This window comes from Octopus bimaculoides, chromosome 4 (assembly GCF_001194135.2).
Source record: "Octopus bimaculoides isolate UCB-OBI-ISO-001 chromosome 4, ASM119413v2, whole genome shotgun sequence".
Lineage (NCBI taxonomy): Eukaryota > Metazoa > Mollusca > Cephalopoda > Octopoda > Octopodidae > Octopus > Octopus bimaculoides.
Genome location: NC_068984.1, coordinates 79,779,102 through 79,786,164, shown reverse-complemented (window position 1 = coordinate 79,786,164; position 7,063 = coordinate 79,779,102). Strand labels below are relative to the sequence as shown.

The window sequence follows — 7,063 nt, the reverse complement described above, 5'->3', positions numbered from 1 at the left end:
TATATATATATATATATATATATATATATATACATACATATATATATATATATATATATGTAGGTATGTATGTATATGTCAATGGTTTCTTAGAAAATGAATGGAGAGAAAGAGAGAGGGGGAGTGGGAGATACATTTAGAGAGCTAAACCAGTGTAATAATAAAAAGACAGAATGAAAGCTAGAAAGATATGATTGATAATGTAAATATACACCACATTTCATGAAACTAAAATATATGACAAGGCATCATATATAAACATTTACTTAATAGCTCACTGTCAGTTGATGTGAATTCCAATAGTGAAACTAATAGAGCGGCCCACTCATGGAATTAGCTTCTAATATGGCTGTGTACTCCACACCCACATGTATATGTAATGTAATTCTGGGACATAATTAGGATGACATGATAAGTGATAAGAATTGTTCTGAGAATTTCAAGTTCAATTCATCCAAAGGCATTCCACACAGTTTATCAATATCATCATCAGCAGCATCATCATTTACCATCCACTTTTCTATGCTTGCATGGGTCAGACCATAGCTTGTGGAAATAGATTTTATATGGCCACATGCCCTTCCTCTTATTAGCCCTCACCTGTTTCCAAGCAAGGTAATATGTCACTATAGAAGACTGGCAACAAACAACATTACTTTTAGTAGGGTTATGCTCTTTTTCAATCAACTCATGTAATTAAAACAAGAGTACACTCAATCATATGGTTGGCACTCCGTCGGTTACGACGACGATGGTTTCAGTTGATCCAATCAACGGAACAGCCTACTCGTGAAATTAACATGCAAGTGGCTGAGCACTCCACAGACACGTATACCCTTAATGTAGTTCTCGGAGGAGATTCAGCGTGACACAGAGTGTGACAAGGCTGGCCCCTTTGAAATACAGGTACAACAGAAACAGGAAGAAAGAGTGAGAGAAAGTTGTGGTGAAAGAGTACAGCAGGGTTCGCCATCATCCCCTGCCAGAGCCTCGTGGAGCTTTAGGTGCTTTCGCTCAATAAACACTCACAACGCCCAGTCTGGGAATCGAAACCGCAATCCTACGACCGCAAGTCCACTGCCCTAACCACTGGGCCATTGCGCCTCCACACTCAAACACATAGGTACACACACACACACACACACACACAAACACACACACACACACACACACATATATATATATATATATGAAGGTAATCCCAAAAGTAAGGTCACCAAAGTACTGGGGACACAGGAAACTGACCATGCAGCTATTGGCAACACGGTTGTGTTTCTTGTGCATGCACCTACATCTGCCCTAGCATGTGCCTCACTGCCAAGTGTGAAGTTTGCACAGTTATTCTGTTTTTGAATGCAAATGGCATTAAACCAATTGAAATTCATCGCCATTTAATGCATGTGTATGGCGAGTCCTGCAGGGAGGTCAAAAACGTCTGCAAATGGTGTAGGGTGTTTGCAACTGATCATACTGAAATTCATGATGAAGAAAGAAGCAGGCAACCATCAGTTTCCAATGAGACAGTCACGAAAGTTGAGCAAATTTTGTGTGAAAATCAGCTGATCACTTTGGATGATCTCCGCATTTTAGCTCCTGAGGTTCCCCGAATCATCATTCACAGGGTTTTTAGTGAAAAACTGCAATATCGGAAGGTGTGCACAAGATGGGTCTCACGAATGCTCACAGAAGACCATAATCAGCAAACCACCTTATAGTCTGGACTTGGCACCCTAAGTTGAAAAGACATTTGGCTGGAACGCGCTTCAGCAACAATGACGAGGTGAAAGGTGAGGTTCAACACATCCTGAATGACATGGCGGTGAGCTGGTATGACATGGGCATACAAAAACGTCCCCAGAGCCTACAAAAATGCGTCGACCGAAATGGCGATTATGTTGAAAAATATATAAATGCTCAAACTTTAAAATGATGTAAACATCATTGAAAATAAATGTTTCTGTGATATCTAAATATTTTTGGAGACCTTACTTTTGGGATTACCCTCATATATACATATATATACATACATATATATACATACATATATACATATAAGTCATGAAAGACAGAGAAATAGTTGAATGAAATTTTATCCAACAATAAGAAAATTCCAATTTCATGACAAATTGTTTTGTAACTTAAAAATATATAAATGTGTGTGTGTGTGTGTGTGTGTGTGTGTGTGTGTGTGTGTGTGTGTTTGTGTGTATAGATGTGCATATGCATACATATATGTCTGTGTATATACATATATGTATGTATATATATACTTATATAAATATATACATATACTTATGCACAAATACATATATATGTGTGTGTGAGTGTATGTGTGTTTGTGTGTATATATATATATATATGTATAGAGAGAGAGAGAGGGGGCGGGGGGAGAGAATGAAACAAACAGACCAATTACTTTTCCATTAAAGTAAGATCAACAGAAAAAAAATGTCCCACGTATCCAGTGGAAGATAAACATCATTTAATGTACACAGTATAAAGGTAAAAGCTTTGAATCATCATCATCATCATCGTTTTAACGTTCGCTTTCCATGCTAGCATGGGTTGGACGATTTGACTGAGGACTGGTGAACCAGATGGCTACACCAGGCTCCAATCTGATTTGGCAGAGTTTCTATAGCTGGATACCCTTCCTAACACCAACCACTCAGAGAGTGTAGTGGGTGCTTTTACGTGCCACTAGCACGAAGGTCAGTCAAGTGGTACTGGCAACAACCACGCTCAAAATGGTGTATTTTATGAGCCACCTGCACAGGAGCCAGTCCAGCGGCACTGGCAACGATCTCGCTCGAATGTCTTTTCACGTGCCACTGACACAAGTACCAGGAAGGAGACGCTGATAATGATCATGCTCAATTGGTGCTATTTACGTGCCACTGGTACAGAAGCCAGACAGCTGCTCTGGCAACGATCACGCTCGTCGGTGTTCTTAGTGCTCTACTGGTACAGGTGCCATCACGATTTCACTTTCACTTGCCCCAACAGATCTTAGATACATGGATAGGCAAGATTTTATAAATTACCGTGTCTCTCTAAGCAATCGTCGGCCTCTGAGCATGTGGTCTGCTTTATTTAAAAATCAAGATACTGTGACATGAGAAACAACAAAAGCTGTGAAGTTTGATGCAAAAACTGGAAGGGTTGAAGAAAACACAAATGAAAAGAAAATTAGAGTTACGTTCCCTTTGATCGCAGAAATCATAATTAAACTTGTTGCTGTAGAATATTTCAATGGAGAGTGGTGGTTCAAAATCTGCATAACAGTTTCTCCAGCTGGAGTGGGTAGTGTCCTCGAGTTCCATATGTAGACAAACATATGGACAGATATCTCTGTTGAATTATTCTCCACTGAATGATTTTACAACTAGTTAAGTTATAATTGATATGGTCAAAGGGGACTTAACTCTAATTTTCTTTCTTTTCTTTTTCCACTTTTATTTACCCTTCCACTATTGCACCAACCTACTTGTTTTTTCTCATGGTTTCTCGTGTACTAGTGTCCTGATTTTCAAATAGACCATGTGCTCAGAGGCTAAAAAGAGCTTGGAAACACAAAGCATGTTATAAAGTCTTTCTTAGCCATGTGCCTTTACAGCAGGAAACAATTAGTAGGTTTTATATATATATATATATATATATATATATATATATATGAGGTCTAATCAATAAGTATCTGGACTATTGCCATTGTAACAAAGCTAAAGCAACACAGAGTGAAGCCACTTGGCAAAGATTGACTTTGAACTTTGCTTCGCATGTGCACTAAGTTTTAACGTTCTAGCTCACTTCAGCTGTTTACAGCAGTGCTTGGTAGGAAAGTGTGTAGTGTGCGATTGTTGCATTGACCATGACAGAGAAAGTTGTCATGGCGATACCTGCTCAAAGGCCTATGCAAAGTTGCAGAAAGTGTATGGAATGGAGTGTATGAGCTGCACACCAGTGTACAAGTGATTCAGACGTTTCCAAGATGGCCAAAAAATTGTCAATATTGATGAACGTTCTGGGAGACCTGCAACCAGCAGAATTGAGGAAAACATTGCAGATGTGCATGCAGCTGTGAGGAGAAATCATCGAATCATTATCTGTAAGTTATCAGAGGATGTGCAGATTAATTACAGTTTACTTCAGACCATTATCACTGAAGATCTGGGTATGAGATGCATGTCTGCCAAGTTTGTGGCAAAAATGCTTTCAGCTGACCAAAAAGAATCTTGCATTTCAGTTTCACAAGATCTCCTTCATTGTGTTGAGAACAATGAAAACTTTTTGAAAACTTTGCATAGGCCTCCAAGCAGGTATTACCAAGCTTTTGGCAAAATTTGATGCAGATTTTCTGCTCAACTTTCTCTGTCATAGTCAATGCAAAGATCACTCGCTACACACCTTCCTTCCAAGCACTGTTGTAAACAGTGGTAGTGGGTTAGAACATTAAAACTTAGTGCACATGCATAGCAGAGTTCAAGGTCAATTTGTGCCAATTGGCTTTACTCTGGGTGCTTTAGCTTCGTTACTATGGCAACAGTCCGCATACTTATTGATCAGATCATATATTTTATATATATATATATATATATATGTGTATATATATATATATATATATATATATATATAATATATGATCTGATCAATAAGTATCCGGTCTGTTGCCATAGTAACGAAGCTAAAGCACACAGAGTAAAGCCAATTGTCACAGATTGACCTTGAACTTTGCTATGCATGTGCATTAAGTTTTAAGTTTTAATATATATATATTTATATATATTACACCTCTCTTTAGTTTCCACTTGCAAGGCTTTGGTCACTCTGAGGCTATAGCAGAAGACACTTTCCCAAGGTGCAGTGCAGTGGGATGGCACCCAAGACAACACGGTAATGAGACAAGCTTCTTAACCACTCAGCCATACCAGCACCAATCCAAAGTTTATTGAATTTCATTCACCAGGTTTGGATGATTAACCTAAGATCATGCTGAAAGACCCATGCACAAGATGCTACACTGCAGGATTGAACCTGAACTTCTATGATTACAAGGTAAACTTCTTAACCATTTGCCCACGACTGAATTCATACAAACATATACAGTATGAAAAAGAAAAAAACTGAACTACATATATACATAGACAATTATACTTGTCTTTAAATTAACACCCTATATCTTTTTACTGGTTTCAACCATTGGATTGTAGCCATATTAGTGCAATCAACACTTTGAATGGTATTAGGAAATCAATCATGCTGCTCCCCACTCCCAGCCCATTCTTCGGCTGTTAATTATTCATTTGATCTCTATTAATCAAATGTCCTCTTTAAATTAGTTACCTTAGTAAATATTATTACAAAATTACACTGGTACACACAAATACAGACAGACCTAGATACATATACATTCGTGTATGTAGATGTGTGTATATCTATTTATCTATATGTATGTATGTATGTATGTATGTATGTATGCATGTATGTATGTATGCATGTATGTCTATATATATATATATATATATATATATATAGTTTGTGTTACCAAGGCTAAGTGTAGAGCTAACTAGGCTACAGTCACAAGCTGATGATTGATCAACCCTGGTCGGGTTGCTTGCGGTGATTATGTTAGTTGAAAGAGCTGAAACACCCAATGGCCCAAGGAGACATTACTGATGATTTGTCCAAATACATCACAGAAGGATGTAATGAAAATAGATAGATAGATAGATAGATAGATAGATAGAGAGAGAGATAGATAGAGAGATAGATAGATAGATAGATACATACATACATACATACATATACACATACATATATAGACACACATGCATATATATATAATATACAATGTGTGTGTGTATGTGTATATATGTATTAAAGGTGGTGCTCTTGCATGGCCATAGTCAAATGACTGAAACAAATAAAAGAATAGAATGTATATATTTATTGACGGCTGATTGTTATGGCTGATCAGAGTGTGACCATTGGTTTCGCACCTAAAAAGTACTTCGCAGTAAGGGTGACTTGTCAGGCTCAACTAATCAGAGGCACATAACCTCTCTACAACTGGAGGAAGGAAAACATCATGGTCAGTTAGTTTTATAAACAAGAACTATATATACATCCAGAATGACTTTGCAGGTAGTGTTTCACGGAGGACAGGGTTGTCCTTTTACATCAGTTCCGTGACAATTTTCCAAGTTGCTGTTGTGATTCTATTCAATGAATGGTGAGGACATTGACTAAACACTTCTTTCCTGGGTCAAATGAGTTTTTCCCCTGGGTCAAGTGAGGTTTTCAGGATTCTTGCTCTCTCTGCAAAGCAAAGCTTAAGTCATTTGTTCCCATTGATATATGACCCTGGTTGTTTGAGGAGCTTCCATTTAATTATGTATGGTGTGCCCTCCTCTTTTAAGTCTCATACGTACCTGACCAGAGACGAGATATTGTGCCTCTCTAGTATTCTAAAAGAGGACCTATGTTTGGTCAGGCATTGGTCAAAGGGGATGCTGGTTGAATCAACATATTTCTGTGTTTATGCACTGGATATGTTACAGCCACTGATACTTCATTCATTAACTGCCATTGTTGCTATTCCTGGATGTGATCCTGGTGATTCCATTGCCGCTGGAATAGCCCCTATTGCCGGCTGTGTTGTTAATGTTTTGATACTGTCATAGCTGTTGGTGTTGTTCTCTTTGTAGCTTATATATATATATATGTATATATTGGAAAATGTGTGAGATCCTTGGTACAGTTAGGTATATTTGAAAACATAAAAAGAATGACTTCACTGGTAATTCTAATTGGTTTAATTTATTATTTTTTAATTTTATAGTAATATAAATTTTACACTTTATGAACTAAAGTGTAAAATTTATATTATTAAAAAATAACAAATTAAACTGATCAGAACTACCAGTGAAGTCATTCTTTTTATTTTTTCATATATATATGCACAGGAGTGGCTGTGTGGTAAGTAGCTTGCTTACCAACCACATGGTCTCAGGTTCAGTCCCACTGTATGGCACCTTGGGCAAGTGTCTTCTACTATAGCCTCAGG

General features: G+C 37.6%; 1 protein-coding gene across 2 annotated transcripts in view; it reads right to left on the bottom strand.

Moving 5' to 3' along the window:
• The window catches only part of LOC106883964 (beta-1,4-N-acetylgalactosaminyltransferase bre-4), a 1,180,207-nt gene that overhangs the window by 490,091 nt on the left and 683,053 nt on the right, over window positions 1-7,063 (bottom strand). The window lies entirely within an intron of this gene.